General features: G+C 40.3%; 1 non-coding gene across 1 annotated transcript; it reads left to right on the forward strand.

Annotated features, from left to right (window-relative positions):
• Positions 1-15,666: 15,666 nt before the first annotated feature.
• On the forward strand, positions 15,667-15,796 carry LOC142455867 (small nucleolar RNA SNORA19). The gene has a single exon (XR_012785979.1). It is a non-coding gene; the product is annotated as a small nucleolar RNA SNORA19 (small nucleolar RNA).
• The last annotated feature ends 511 nt before the right edge of the window (positions 15,797-16,307 follow it).

A 16,307-nucleotide genomic window follows, 5' to 3' on the forward strand; every position in this document is an offset into this window, starting at 1 on the left:
AAGGACTCATTGCAACAGTGGAAATGGAGACGATGACAGGGCACAGTGAGAGACAACATATCTTCTGTCCCCCAGCCTGGACTCGTACACACAATACCTGATTGTATGTTTGTGTCCTCCATCATCTTCTAGGCTCGACTGGTTTAATCTTCTCAACAACCTCATGAAGGAGGCATTGTTCATTTTTCAAATGAAGAGATGGAGCACAGTCTGTTCAAGTAACTTGCTTATGCTCATGTGGCTAGTCAGAGATAGCGCTGGGCTTGAGACCATGGCGAGCTGAGGGACTCCAGAGACCACACCTGTGACCACTACTCGATGGGGCTTTCATGAGGTTGCCTCTGCCCCTTGGCGGAGCTGTAGTGAACATTTCCATGCACGTCGGTCTGTGGACCTGTGTTTTTATTACGTTGGAGAAATGCTCAGGGGTAAAATGATCACTGTAACTCTGCATCTTTCCCACCTTTGATCTCAGGACTTTTTTTGGTAAGTTTTAGACACCATGGTGGTATTGTTTTAATAGTAGCTATAATATTTTATATTCCTTCATAATTAGTAATTTTGAACATCTTGTGTTGCGTCTGTTCAGATGTTCCAGTTCCTTCTTTCTAAGTGGTGTGGTTAAATGGTTTTGTTTAGTAGCTCCTTGAGTTTCCTAGATGCAAACCATTTTACAGACATCTGTATTGTGGATGTTTTCTTTCATTCTGTGTTTGTCTCTTCTAATGATGAGCAGAAGTTTTTAATTTTCATAAAGGAAAATTAATTTTTTTCTTTGAAAAGTAGTGCATTCTGCACGCTTCCTAAGAAATACTTACCTTTCCTAGGTTGAAAAGATACTGCAGATATTTTATCGTTTTTCACTTTGACACATAGGAGTATTTCTTATTGTGCACAAAGAGAGGCGGATACTGGTTTTTATTTTTTCCTGTAGAGTTTATTTTGAAGCTGGGGCTGACAGTTTGCTGAATGAAGCATGTGGGCTGTCAGGGCATGAGCAGTCCAGTTATTATTTGTTTACGTATTTGTCACGAACCGGGGCCTAAATAGTGGTGTTGTTTCCTGAGAGAAAGACCCCGAAGGAGGACCCAGCTGGGGAAATACAAAGAAACAAGAGTTCCGTTTGGGGCCCACGAGAGTGTGCCCTCTCAGAGAACCTGGTGAACAAGAACGTGACAAGTAAAGCTATTGTGGAATCTGTGATAGATGTTAATGTAGGTGTCATTGCAGATCCAGTCTCTGCCTGTATAAATGAAGTGGCTATTGAGTTAGGAACTGAACATTCAAAGGTACTGTCCAACATGAAGAAATGTGGACTGGCTGTTTATAACAACAAGTTTGGCTGAAAAAGTCTTGGGCGGCTATCATTTGCTGCTTCGTTACCTAGTAATGCTTGAGGGGAAACCATGTATTCATATTTCACTAGAGTGCTCTTTCCTTAACAAACTCATATCTAGGCAAGCCAAGGGTAGAATTATAATTCCTGTAATCATTTTCAAATAAATCCTTGAGTGAGACTAAGTCAGATCTTGGAGATAGACTAACTGCAGTCTACCTGCCTTGGTAGTCCGCCTCAGTCTTTCATTAAGGAAAGATAGCAGCAGGAAGGTAAGTGGTTTGTCTCTGGATGGCTGAGAACATAGTCCCTCTTCTCCTCCCACCCCTCAGCTCGAAACCACCAGCTGCTTAGGGGGAGAAAGTCAAGGCTTTCTATTCCCACAAAATGTTTCTATTCTCAGAAACTCACAGAGGCACTTCTGCCTTATTCTACAGCAGTGGTTCTCAGTCTGCCTAATGCCTCGAACCTTTAGTACAGTTCCTCAGGTTGTGGTGACCCCCCAACCATAAAATTATTTTCATTGCTACCTCATAACTGTAATTTTGATACTGTTATGAATTGGGTGACCCCTGTGAAAGGGTCATTCGATCCCCAAAGGGGTCGAGACCCGCAGGTTGAGAATCGCTGTTCTACAGGGTCACTATGAGTCGGCAAGTCCTTGGTGGCAGCGAGTTTGGTTTGGTTATGAGTGGTTATGGAGTAAGTTCTAAGGTACAGAGAGGCGCTCCCCATCTTTTCTGGCTTCTCATTAGTTTACCCTCCATCCTGGGCTTGTGCCCCCTCCCCATATCTCTGTGGAAAGTTGCCAGACTAAGTGCTAACCTAGTCATGAGTCTTATTTTCTTAATTAGGGCTAGAGGACATAGGAAAGGACAGGACAATACCACATATTTATATCTATTTATATCTTTGTTCATTTTCACACTTTCCTCTTTTTCTTATTATTTGTAGTTTCTTTCTTTTTTTGTATTTAAATTATTTAATTGGGGGCTGGTACAACCATTTTCACAATCCATCCATCCATTGTGTCAAGCACATTTGTCCATGTGTTGCCATCATCATTCTCAAAACAATTTCTTTCTACTAGAGCCCAGGGTATCAGCTCCTCATTTTCCCCTCCTCCCACCCTTCCTCCCTCACAAACCCTTGATAATTTATCAATCATTATTTTTTCATGTCTTACACTGTCTGATGTCTCCCTTCACCCACTTTTCTGTTGTCCATCCCCCAGGGAGGGGGTTATATGTAGATCATTGTGATTGGTTCCCCCTTTCTCCCCAACCTTGCACTTCCCCTCCTGGTACTACTCTCATTCTTGGTCCTGAGGGGTTTATCTATCCTGGATTCCCTGTGTTGCAAGCTCTTATCTGTACCAGGATGCATTCTCTGGTCTAGTCGGATTTGTAAGGTAGATTTGGAATCATGATAGTGTGGGCTGCGGGGAGGAAGCATTAAAGAACTAGAGGAAGTTGTATGTTTCATCGGTGCTATACTGCACCCTGACTGGCTCACCTCCTCTGTCTGTAGTTTCTCACCGATGGGAAAACAAGCAAAGATGAGCATTTTTCTGGTATTATAGAAGTTGCAAACTTCTTCCCTCGGTTTGAGTGTGTGTTGCAAATGTGGCTCACAAAGTAGTTTTATCTTCCCTAAGTGGCCAACCTTTTTCTATGCTTTATAAAGTTTGTGAAATTCTTAGAATATTTCCCCTATATCAAGATTGTAAACATATTGTAATAGAGCATTTAAGTTGAATTTTTGCTATGGGTTGTTTTTTTTTATTAAGAAGTGAATTAGGGGCCCAGTTTTTATTTTCCCATGACAAAAATTTAGCCATTTTGCTCATATTTTATTTAAAAATACCTAATTATTTTTAAATGTTAGATTTTCACATACATGTTTCTTTCTTTCTAAAAAAAATCAATATGGCTGTGTCTTTGCCAGTTCCTATAGTCATTCTTCCACAATCTGTAGGATAGAGCTCCTTCCTCTTCTTTTTAATTATTTACATGGTTATATTTCAATAGTATACAAATATATGGATGCATATATATGCAATTGAAATGTATATGTATATATGCAATTGAAAATAATTTGGCTTTTGTTTGAATTGAACTTGTATATTAATATTGAGAATGTCTTGTTTATAATACATCGAGTCTCTTGGAAGTGATATAAAGGTTAAGGTACTTGCTTAGTAGCCAAAGATTAACAGTCTGGGCCACCCAGATGTACCTCACAAGAAAAGCTTAGGGATTTACTTTGGGAAATTCAGCCCTGGAAAACCTTTTGGAACCCTGTTCTGCTCTGACAAACAGAATACTTGATATATGTTAGTGTTTTTTATTGCCAGTCAGTTAAAAGATCTGAGTATGATCATTATGGCTGGTTTGGAAGCATGTCTGACGTGAATTTGAGTCTTGGAATCTTGGGTCTAAAGTTTTACAAGTACAATTAGTTAAGATTTTTGTTGTTGTTTTTGTTGTATTGTTTACTACATAGAAATACACTTATGTAGCTCCAATTGAGCTTTTGCTTTCTGCCAAGTTTAATTTCTTCTTCCACTTTTTACAAGCTTCGATTTCTTCTCCTATTACTTCAAAACATCTTTCTTGAATGTTTGCTTTATGTTCTCTCTCTGTTTCTGAATAAACAATTATTTTAGCACCAACAATACACTCAGATCATTGTTACCAATTTATGAGTCTTTTAGAACATGATTCCCATTCATGTTATGACAATGTTTTGGAGTTCTTTTGTTTTGTTTTTGCAGAAGGTTTTTGTTCTGATAATTGTTTTTTCCCCACAGTTTGCCTGCAGTATCTGTGATCTATGCTTTGTGGAACACGTTTGATGGTCACTTGTCTTTGCATGAGTGGTATTTTCCTGGACTCATTTTAAGATCCCTTTATATGTCAGGACGGGATTCCAGGTTACTGGGAAATCTCTCTGGAATTCAAGCTTGTAGGAAGCTTCTAGTAGCTAATCGACATGATGTAGCTCAACCTCACAATCTCACTCTTCCATGCTGCCTCAGACTGCTTTCTACAAACAAGGACTCTTTATGAGATTGTTAGTTCAGCACACATTTTTCTGCATCTTGAAATTTTTGCCAGGTGGGTCAGAGGCACATTCAGGAAAGGCAAACGAAGAATGAATGAGGCTGAGGAAGCTGCCTAGTTGCTCACAGAAGAGTGTGTTAAGAAAACAAAGAGACACCAAGTCTTAAATATAAGTTGAAGGGAAGGCTTATTAAATTTTAAACTGGACAAAGACTAAGATATATGATCTCAATGAGGAGATCATTAGCACAAGGTCAAATTGGCACCCAAGGGTTTGCTTTAAAAAGGCCATGGGAAGGTAAAGGAAATGATCACAAAAACATGACTGGGACAGACAATCCATCACAGTTGCACGTGGGACTGTAGACGTGGGAATGGAACCCTGATTGGGGCATCAACAAAGAAGATTTGCAAGATTGGTCCAGGGCCTTCCAACCCAGGCAGGTCCAGGGCCTGGCTCCTCATACACGATTCCTGACTATGCAACCCCTAGTAAGAAGATCTCCATCAGAGACATACCCCCTAACCCCCCTCAAGGAGGCTGCCCCTCCCTAGGTTTGCTGGAGAGAATGGAGGTAATCCACTTTCCTAGGCATTCTACCCAAGGAAGGGACTATTCACATCCCTGGACAATGGTCAGAAAGGAATTCAGTTGAGGCTTAATCCATGTGCAAATGGATTTTGGGCTTTCACTGTTCTTCATACCCTTCTGCAACCAGCTACTTACAATTTAAGTTCTGATTCAAGGAAACGGAGGTATCACATCCTAAAAATAGGGAATATACGATCTGCAGTTTGAAGATTAGAAAATTCCTGTCTGAGCTGTATGTTCAAGAGCAGTCATTTGAATTTATCCTTAGGCAGACTATCTGATTAATCAGGCAACCAATTCCTTCTTCATCCACTCACCCTTTTTCTTTGGCACATTCACAACTACTAAGAGCTCGTAGAAGTTGTAATCGCAGAAATGAAGAGAGGACTGTACATCATCTAACCTGGTCCCATTATTTTGCAGATGAGGGATCTGAAGCCCCCAAGAGGTGACCCAAACCATACTCACTGCCTTAAATTCCTTTCTAACTCACAGGGACCTTCGGCCACAGGGCTCCCTCGAGGAAAAGAAGTGTCCTATAAATCAGAGGCCAAGACAGAGAAAGAACAAGAACCTGGTTACTCCACATTGCAATGCATTGCTTATTTTTCAACATAATGCTCTCTAGGTTAAGGATTAAATTATGTTCCTCCAGAATATATGTGAGAATTCAGGCAATATGATGTTAACATTTTATCTTATGATTAGACAAGTTGGTTTCACTAGGGTTGATTACTTTCCATAATATAATGTAATATCATCACTCTCCATAACACACTCTTATATGATGTAATTAATCAACTAGTTGAGGTCATACTAATGCAGGTGGATCTTAATCTTAATCACTTCTATGCTCTATAAAGCAAGCAGATTAGACATGCACACATATAACACTGGGGTAGATTGATGTCATGTGAGCATTATCTTTGATCTAAGGAAGTGAAGAAAGAAGGAACCCCCAGGACTGGCGACCAGGAAGGAATCAGCATATCGGATCTAGTCTCTGATTAGGTCTTTTAATTGGCAGAACTGTGGGAAGATAAATTTCTGTCCTTCAAATCCACTCGCACTTGTAGTCGTCCTGTTAAGACAGCACTGGGTAACAAAGACCGTACCTGAAACTCTTCCTATGGAAGAGCCTGGGTGACATGAAGCTATATATTCTGGCAGTTACAAGAAAAGTTTGCACTAAACTCGAGTTGAGTTTCTACTCACCACTATGAGCCTCTGTTGCCTCATCTACAGAAGAAATTATTATTAATAGAACTTCATTCTAAAGATTGTTCAAGGATTACATAAAATAATTATGGAAAGCATGAAATAAAATGCTTCGCACATAGTAAGGCCCTGGTGCTTGATATTTATTAAGGCATATTTAACTCCAGAAAACTAAAAGTCTCATATTTACATAAATAAAACAATATAAGGGAATTTTTAAAAGTTCATTAAAAATTCATTACCTTTTCATTCTTTTTCCACAAAATTTTTGAAGGCCCCCTCATATAGTCTATTTAAATTTACCTCTCTGGAACTTGAAAGGTCAACTTGTGCCTCTCCTTTTAAGATGCGCAGCCAGCCAGGCTGGTGAAGGATTCTGAAATGATAGTCTGAGGATTCTGAAACCACACTGAGGAGCTGAGATTCTTCAAAGCAAGGAAGAGAAGGTTCTTTAAAGTAGAGGAGAGAATGATTGATATTTTCAAATAATTCAAGACATTACGTAAGAGAGAGATGAATTCCAAATTTCTCTGGCTTTGTGAACATATTTCATAAATTTAGGCTAATGTTATTCTCTGTTTGGGCTTAAACTGAGGAGTTAAATACTAAGAAGATAAAGAATAAAGAATGAAGTTGCAGGATTCAAGCCTTCATAAGTGAACTATGGAATCAAGCTGGCTTATGAGGACAAGGAAACAAATTCCATTTTTCCTAGTGAGAGAAAAAGAATTAATTCAGCAAGAAGTGTCTTGTCAGAGATATAGGCCAAAGAATTTGGACAGTTGGGCTGGGAGAAGCTAGAGAGAGTGGTTGGCATTTAATTCTCTCATTGGAGAAAAGAGCGTGGCAGAGGTCTAGCGAGCCTGGCCTGAAGGCTGTGTGTTCCCATGTGCGCTGCCAGGGAGCACCCATTCGTGCTTCGCAGTCACGTGAAGCTGTTCTCTCTCCCTCTCTTCCCTCTATCTCTCCTTCTCTCTCTGTTTCTAGTTCTCTTTCTTAAAAGCCCAATCATCATCTTGATGTAATTTTTCTTACTCTCTCTACAGCTTCATAATTTCTTTTCAGGCTTAGACATAGTCGTGACTTAGGCAATTCTTGGACCCAAAGTAGATTTTCGCAGGCTCTGATTTATCAAACGTGAACAAAACTGACTCAGTTGAAAACTCTAAAAAGGCTGGTAGCTTTGGCTACAGAAACATTGGAGGTTTTGTGTGTGTGTGTGCTATCATTAAAATGATCTTAATTCATTCACTTGACACAGACTCATTTCTGATCCTCAAGGACAGCTCATCTAAAATTACAGTATGTACTTAGTGCATGAATTGAAATTTATAATCAAGTCCTGGAAGAAAAATCAAAGGCTTTCATGGAAGAAAGCCCATCTAATTGAAAATTACTGAAGTATTTTTTAAAGTATTTTTTGTTTGTCTTTTGAATAAAGATAGCCTTTATCCTGAGAAGGAGGATAAGAGAAATGATCAAAGAAGAAGAAATTGGGATAAAGATCACTGTTGGATTCATACTGTTTTCAGCAGGCTTTCCCTGTGACGTATTTTAATACTTCTCAGTATTTTAATACTTCTAGTTTCTTCATTTGGAAAGTGAGAAAGTTAGGGCCAGTACTCTCTGAAAGGCTCTCGTTATTGTCAGTGAATGCAGTGAGATAAAAGAATAAAATATGTCAGAATAAAGGGGAGAATGATAATTACTTGCAAATTTATGATTCTATAGTTAAAAAAACTTCTGATAAGGGTTAATTAGGGTGCGAGGTAGTACCGATAAATAACACAGCTTTCCCCCAGATCCTGGATGCTTCCTCCCCCATCTACCATGATCCGAATTCTACCTTGCAGGGCTGGATAGGGTAGAGGCTGTACACTGGTACATATGAGGGCTGGAGGCACAGGGAATCCAGGGTGGATGATACCTTCAGGACCAAGGGTGTGAGGGACAATGCTGGGAGAGTGGAGGGTGAGTGGGTTGGAAAGGGGGAACTGATTACAAGGATCCACATGTGACCTCTTCCCTGGGAGAGGGACGGCAGAGAAGGGGGGGAAGGGAGACTCCGGATAGGGCAAGATATGACAAAATAACGATGTATAAATTACCAAGGGCACATGAGGGAGGGGGGAGAGGGGAGGGAGGAGAAAAAAGATGACCTGATGCAAAGGGCTTAAGTGGAGAGCAAATGCTTTGAGAATGATTGGGGCAGGGAATGTATGGATGTGCTTTATACAATTGATGTATGTATATGTATGGATTGTGATAAGAGTTGTATGAGCCCCTAATAAATTGTTAAAAAGAAAGATAGAAAAAAATTAAAAAATGAAAGCCAAAAAGAATTGAAACCGTGACTAGTGATAAACGATTTTATGAAAGGCAATAGTTCTTTCTATGTAAACAGCTATTTGTTGCTATCTAGTTGAATCCAATGCAGAGCTACCCCTGTTTATAGAGGGGAACGACCCCATCGTACTTTTGAGGTAGTTACCTTTAAGAAGCAGATCTCTCAGTCTGATCAAGTAGAACGGCACTGGTAAACTATAATAAAAGAAGAGTACGATTTAAATAAACTACATTATATTTAGGAATAAATTTACCAATTTACCAAAATGTTCAGGTTCTACATAAAGAAATTTATTGAAGGATAAATAAAATTTATTACTTAGGACAAATGCATTTAAAATATAATCTTCATAGAAAAATTCAATAGCTTTTGTTTTGCCATTTCTTGTTCTTAAATTTCACTTCAGTATCAATTAACACAGAATTTATAATAATTTTAATGTAGTAAAGTAACATTAAGATTCTTTTATAAGAGTAAGTCATTGACAGTGTGGGAATTGCACCTGACCAGATCCCACCACACCGAGGCAAATCACTGGGGGAGTGCAGCGGAACAGCAAGGGAATGGAGTGGCAAGGTCCCCAGGGAATGCTGAAAGTGGACTTTGGGGCCAGAGCGTGGTGCCCCAACAGACTGGACTGGAAAACGCTCCTAAGGGCCAGCAAACGATCCCTAAACTAACTACAAGCTTTTCTCTTGTGAACTGTTTTGTTCTGTTCTTTTTCAGTGGTTTGTTTTTGTTGTTTTGTTGTCTGGTTGTATACTGTTGCTTTGTTTTCCTCTGTCTTGTTTTCGTGCATGTTAGTGACTCCACAGGTCTGTCTGAATAGGACAGGCTGGATGAACTATCTGGAGGAAAAACAACGGGACCGACAGTTCCGGGGGGACTTGGGGTAGGGGGGTAGGGGGGGTAAGGAAGTGGTGTTAACAAACCCAGGGACAAGGGTAAAACATGGGACCCCAAATGGTAGAGAAGGGGGAGTGGCAGGCCTGGTGGGAAATGATCAAGGGTAAGGTTGCTTAGAGAAGAGGTATACTCTAGCCCAGGTGGCGATGAAGCATGGTAGTAGGGCAGGAGGAAAGTCAAGGGAGATGGAGGAAAGAGCTAGGAGTCAAAGGGCATTCATGGAGGTCTAGACAAAGACATGTACATGCAAATATATATAGGAGGATGGGGAACTAGATCTATGTGTCTATATTTATAGGTCAAGTATTAAGGTGGCGGAAGGACCTTGGGCCTCTACTCAAACACTCCCTCAATGCATGAATACCTTCTTTTATTAAATTGGAACTCTATGATGCTCACTCTCCCGACACAACGGCTGGAGCCAAAGTGGGTGAACAAGTAAATGTGGTGAAGAAAGCTGATGGTGCCCGGCTATCAAAAGAGATAGTGACTGGGGTCTTAAAGGATTGAAGAGAAACAAGCGGCCATCTAGCTCAGAAGCAACAAAGTCCACATGGAAGTGATCGAGTGGTCCCAGGGGGATCAGTTACCAGGCATCAAAGAACAAAAAATCATATCATTGACTGCCCACCTCCATGATAGGATCGCTGAAGACAAATGGGTGCATAAGCAAATGTGGTGAAGAAAGCTGATGGTGCCCGGCTATCAAAAGACATAGTGTCTGGGGTCTTAAAGGCTTGAAGGTGAACAAGCGGCCATCTAGCTCAGAAGCAAAAAAGCCCACATGGAAGAAGCACACCGGCCAGTGCGATCACGAGGTGCCAAGGGACCAGGTATAAGGCATCATGCAAAAAAAAACAACAATGATATAAGTGTGTGTATATATGTGTATATGTATATATATACCATATTAAATGAAGGGGGAAGTGCAGAGTGGAGACCCAAGGCCCAAGTGTCGGCCAATGGAGATCCCCTCATAGAGGCGTTTAGGAGAGGAGATGGGTTAATTAGGGTGCGAGGTAGTACCGATGGGGAACACAGCTTTCCCCCAGATCCTGGATGCTTCCTCCCCCCAACTACCATGATCCGAATTCTACCTTGCAGGCCTGGATAGGACAGAGGCTGTACACTGGTGCATATGAGGGCTGGAGGTACAGGGAATCCAGGGTGGATGATACCCTCAGGACCAAGGGTGTGAGGGACGATGCTGGGAAAGTGGAGGGTGAGTGGGTTGGAAGGGGGGAACTGATTGCAAGGATCCACATGTGACCTCTTCCCTTGTAGAGGGACAGCAGAGAAGGGGGGAAGGGAGACTCCGGATAGGGCAAGATATGACAAAATAACGAGGTATAAATTACCAAGGACACATGAGGGAGGGGGGAAAGGGGAGGGAGGGGAAAAAAAAAAGAGGACCTGATGCAAGGGGTTTAAGTGGAGAGCAAATGCTTTGAGAATGATTGGGGCAGGGAATGTATGGATGTGCTTTATACAATTGATGTATGTATATGTATGGATGGTGATAAGAGTTGTATGGGTCCCTAATAAAATGTAAAAAAGAAAAGAGGAGAAAAAAATGATTAGGGCAAAGACTGTACAGATGTGCTTTATACAATTGATGTATGTATATGTATGAACTGTGATAAGAATTGTATGAGCCCCTAATAAATTGTTAAAATTTAAAAAAAAAAGAGTAAGTCATTGAAATTATGCAGTAATTCTGAAAAAGTCAGATGAGGGAGGCAACTAGATGAGTTAAAACCATATAGTACTGGCCGAGGAAGAGACAAACAGAAAAGTGGAGGTGGGGAGAGTCAACTTCATGACCTAGGGACAATTAAACATTTGATACCTGACAAGAATGGCATTTATGTGTTTTGGAATGTTGTTTAATATGAGCGTGTAAAATGCCCCATCTGCTGCCATGAGGAGTTACCGCCATGGAAACTCAGAGGGCAGTTCTTCCCTGGCCTGTAGGGCCGCTGAGAGTTTGGTTTGGTTTGGTTTGTTTCTGTTAGGTCTCTCTCTCGGGCCTAAATTTCAGCCTCGGTCGTTGGCTCCCCGGGAGAAAGATTTCACGACGAAGCCGGCTCGTGATCCAAGTGAATTTAATGAGAGTTCAAAGAAGTTTCAGGTTTTACGCGGCACCCATAGGATTCCTTTGACCGTGCGGCCTGGCAGAGACTGCTCAGGGTCACGCAGGGATCTCTCTCCCAAGAAGACGACCAGACGGCGCAAGCAAGCCTCTCTCCCTCTTGGTTCCTGCCTTCTTAAGGGTTCCCGGGGGAGGCGTGGTGAATGACCCCAGGTCGATCCCATTGACTGAATGCAATCACCTGGCCCAGGTGGGCTGCTCCAGGTGTAACGCCCATCCAAGCCCACCGGCAGCTTTGTCCTATGCTGGCTCTCCTGGGCATGCGTCAATGGACTTCCCAATTCCCTAGGCTAAGCTGCCTAACAAGCTGCCTTATCAAGTGTCCTGACGCACTGGGTGCATCACATTCGCCCCGACAATCACGTTTAGTTCCTTTGATTCCTACATGAATTTTCCTTTCTGGGCGTAGATTCCATTCTCTGCTCACTGGTCACCAAGAGCGAGAACTGACTTGGTGGAAAGCAGCAGCAACAACAGTAAGTTTGTACCGATGATTTTGACAATTCAAAAAATAACAAACTTAAATGTAAGCAAATAATGCTTTTATATGAGCTGTTCTATGATTGGAAAGTGAAGGAATTTCTGTGGGCTCAGGAAATACATACTTACTGGAGGAGCCAAGACTATTTTGATGTCACTGCTGGGGACTAGAGTCTGTCATGGTTTCATAAAACAGCTACCGCCTCCAGTGGTAATATAGTTGAAAGGATGAAGGACAAAAAAGGCCATGAATAAGAGACAAGTATGTAAATATATATCTAAAAACATCTACAAGGAAAGCAAAGATAATTAAATAAACTGGAGAGCAGTTTTGAATTTTGGCTATGAAATGAGAGTATAAAATAAAAGTTCACCTAAAACTACTTTCAACATATTTGCTAAAGAAGCAACAATCTAAAATTTACAAGGGTGCTTCAAAAAATTTACAAGGTTTTCACAGAAAACCTGAATTAAGAGATTTTTTTCAGCGAGCTTTTAGCGGGGAGACAGGATGTAGCAAGAGGAAAGCGTTGACATTGCTGTTGGGAGCGTGGACTTGCACAACCACTATGGAAATCAGTCTGACTCTTCCTCACACAAGTGCAAATGCAAGCACCCTATGCGTCAGCGATCTCTCTGCTGGGCATATACCCTCAAGGAATCTAAAATGCAATACAAATAGACATATGTGTGGTCTATGTCTGTTGTAGAGATATCCTCAAAAGCAAAATCATGATACCAATCCAACTTCAGTTCCAGAGGAATAGATAAACAAGCGGTGGCACTTTCATATTATGGAATTTTATTCAACAATAAAACAGCAGTGATAACTTTCTGAAACACCACAAGACATGGACAAGAAAAATATTATGCTTAGCGAATGCAGCGATCTTACATTTATACATATTTAATATCATCATTGTTAAAAAGAAAGACAAAGGAGAAGAAACATGATTTACAAATCAATAGCCAAGACTTTGATGACTATGAGGAGGCCAGTTGATGGGGGAAGAGACAGGGAGAGGGGAAGGATTTGGGTGAGGGGGGAATGTATCTATTATATAACTTAAAATCTTTTAAAAATGAAAATGTAAACCAAGAAAAAAAATAAGTAACTGTACAAAAATAGTTAAAGTAACTGAACAGGTAATAAGAAACAAATTCAAGCAGTGAAAAAAAGAAAATAATAATCTCAGAAATAATTTAAAAAATATTCATCCTACATAATTTGCATAGATTAAAACCAGAGATAACAGTTAATATTGGCAAAACTATTCGGAGTCAAAAGATATTTTCATAGAAACTTTATTGTGGCAAGAGGATAAAGTGGTACAACAATTTTTGGAGCTGGCAATTTGCTAATATATATTAAAATTTGAAATGTGCATAACCATTGCCATCCCACTTATAGGGATTTGGATAAAAATCGTAGTAGTATAAAATTCTAAAAATATAGAGATCATAACTGAAAGCATAGGGACAAATTCATGGACTCTAGTATATGACATAAGCACACAATGAAAAGTGAAGAACTCAGATTAGAAGAAAAAAATGACTTGAACCTCCTAAATTTTAGACACTTATTTGCATCAAAATATTTAATCAGAAGAAAAAGAGAGCCCACAGACGGGGGGAAATTGTCAATGATATGTTGGACAAGGAACTAATCCCCCAATTAATAGAAAACTATGATACCTTAAGAAGAAAAAAATTGATTTACAAATGGGCCGAGGACATGAATAGACAGTTCATTATAGAAGACAATCAGATGGTCAACAAACATATAAAGAAATGTTCACACTCACTAGCCATTCAAGAAATGCAAATAAAAACAATGAATTACTGCCTCATACTGGCCTTGATAGCAACATTTTAAGAAACAGAAAATACCGAATGTTGGAGAGTGTCGTGAAATTGGAGCCCTTATACATTGCTGGTCAGACTGCCAAACGGTACAACTACTATGGAAAGCTAGGAGCAGAAATACCCGAAGACTCATCACTCCCTCTGTTGGATATATAAAGAAATAAGGAACAAATCCCAGGCAGCGATGTGGACAACTATATTTCCTTAGGCGGAAGACTAAGGTTTCTACGCTGAGCAAAGAGTTACCAAGCAACCCTGACACCCAGGGTTTCAGTTACTCGGAAACCCAGAGCCCACAGGACCAGTTCGAGCCTGTCCTACAGGGTCGCTATGACTCAGAACTGGCTCAATGGCAGGGCGCTCCTGGCAGCATTATTCGCAACAGCACAAAGCTGGGAGCAACATAAACGCTCGTCAGTGGAAGGGTTGGCGAAGAAGCTTTGGTGTGTGTGCACAATGGAACGATACACATGGCTAAAGAATCATGATGAGGCTGCAACACCTCACGAAATGGATGGATTTGGAGGATATTAGCTGAGTGAAGTTAGCCAATCACAAAAAAGTACATATTGCATGAGATTATTGTTCTAAAAGAAAAAAATCAAAAAATGTGTTTTCATACCCCCTCCCCCCCAAAAAAAAACCCCTACAAAGCGGACTTGGATGATTTTTCAGGGTGGAAAGAAAGAAAAGAAGGGGAAACGATTGGCTAGAGGCGAAATAGATGGAATGGGTGAAGAGGAAAATTATATCCTACGAGAGGGAGATGGGGAAAGGGTAGGGTGGGCAAGGGAAGCTACTGGGAGGACAGATAAGTAGTCTAAGTTGCTGTGTACAAAACTGATCATCTGAAGTATAAATCTCCACCTATTTCAAAATAAGAATTTTTTTTAATTCTAAGGATATATTTATGGTCATATAAATATATGGAGCAAATGTATTTGAATGGACATTAAAATATGTAAGTGGGAAAAGACAGTGGAACTTGTTATGAAATATGAGTCTATGCTTTGAATTAAAAATAAATATTGACATAATTTTATTTGCAAAGAAAAAGAACAGAAATAGTCAGAATTATGACTAGAGAGTATAATTGAGAGGTAGGTTTATGGTAGGGTTTTAGCTCTAATTTTTAATATTTCTCTATTATTTTGTTATGCTCCAGTTGCCATGACTTAGAACTCACTTGATGGAAGCTAACAACCATGAATGTGTACCTCTTGTTTTTGCAATTGGAAAAATAACGAACTTAATACAAGCAATAATGAATAATGAAAAATTTCTAGAAACGCTTGGCACCTTTTTTCCCACTAAATTTTAACCAGTCGGAGTGTTCTTCCTTTAGCTCATTGTTAGGTGCGGCTGAGCTGGTTCTGTCGCTCAGTGACCTATGGACAGCAGAACAGGCATGTTCAGTCTTGCGCCATTCTCACAAGTGTTGGTTTGAGCCCATTGCTGCATCCGCTATGTCCATACCTCTTGTCCAGAGCTTTCCTCGTTTTTGCTTTACGTTATGAAGCATGCTGTCCTTTTCAGGCATTGCTCATTCCTAATGACATTTTCACCCTCAGTGAGACAAATCCTCGGCATTCTCTTATCGAAGGAGTGTTCTGCTTATACTTCTTCCAAGACAGATTTGTTTGTTCTGCTGGTCCACGGTATCTTCCACATTCTTCACAAGTGCCATAATTAAAAGGCATTAATGTGCACATTTCATTGACCTGCTTCCATTTACATGTGAGCAGTGTTATTTCTTATGTGCTAAACAAGTAGTTGAAGGTTAATGAGCAGTTTAACTAAACGTAGTAATGCTGCCAGTCTCCTTCATACAAAAAAAAGGCATTAATTCCTCTGAGGTCTTCCTTATTCATTGTCCAACTTTCTTATGCACATGAGAAAATTGAAAATACCACGCCTGAGTCAGGCACACCTTCGTCCTGTAAGTGACATCTGGTTCTAAAACACGTTAAAGAGGGGTCTTGTGCAGCAAATTTGCCCAAAGTCATTTAATTTCTAGACTGCTACTTCTTTAAAAAAAATCATTTTATTGGGGGCTCATACTATTCTTATCACAATCCATACACCTCCATTGTGTCAAGCGCATTTGTACATTTGTTGCCATCAACATTCTCAAAACATTTGCTTTCTACTTGAGCCCTTAATATCAACTCACTTCCCCCCTCTTTCCCCACTCCCCACTCCCTCGTGAACCCTTAGACTGCTACTTCTATGAGAATTGATTGTGCGTCTAAGAAAAACGAAATCCTTGACAACTTCAGTATTTTCTCCCCTTTATCACAATGTTGGCTCTTGATCCTGTTGTGAGGTTTTTGGTTTTCTTTACA

This window comes from Tenrec ecaudatus, chromosome 8 (assembly GCF_050624435.1).
Source record: "Tenrec ecaudatus isolate mTenEca1 chromosome 8, mTenEca1.hap1, whole genome shotgun sequence".
In the NCBI taxonomy this organism is placed as follows: domain Eukaryota; kingdom Metazoa; phylum Chordata; class Mammalia; order Afrosoricida; family Tenrecidae; genus Tenrec; species Tenrec ecaudatus.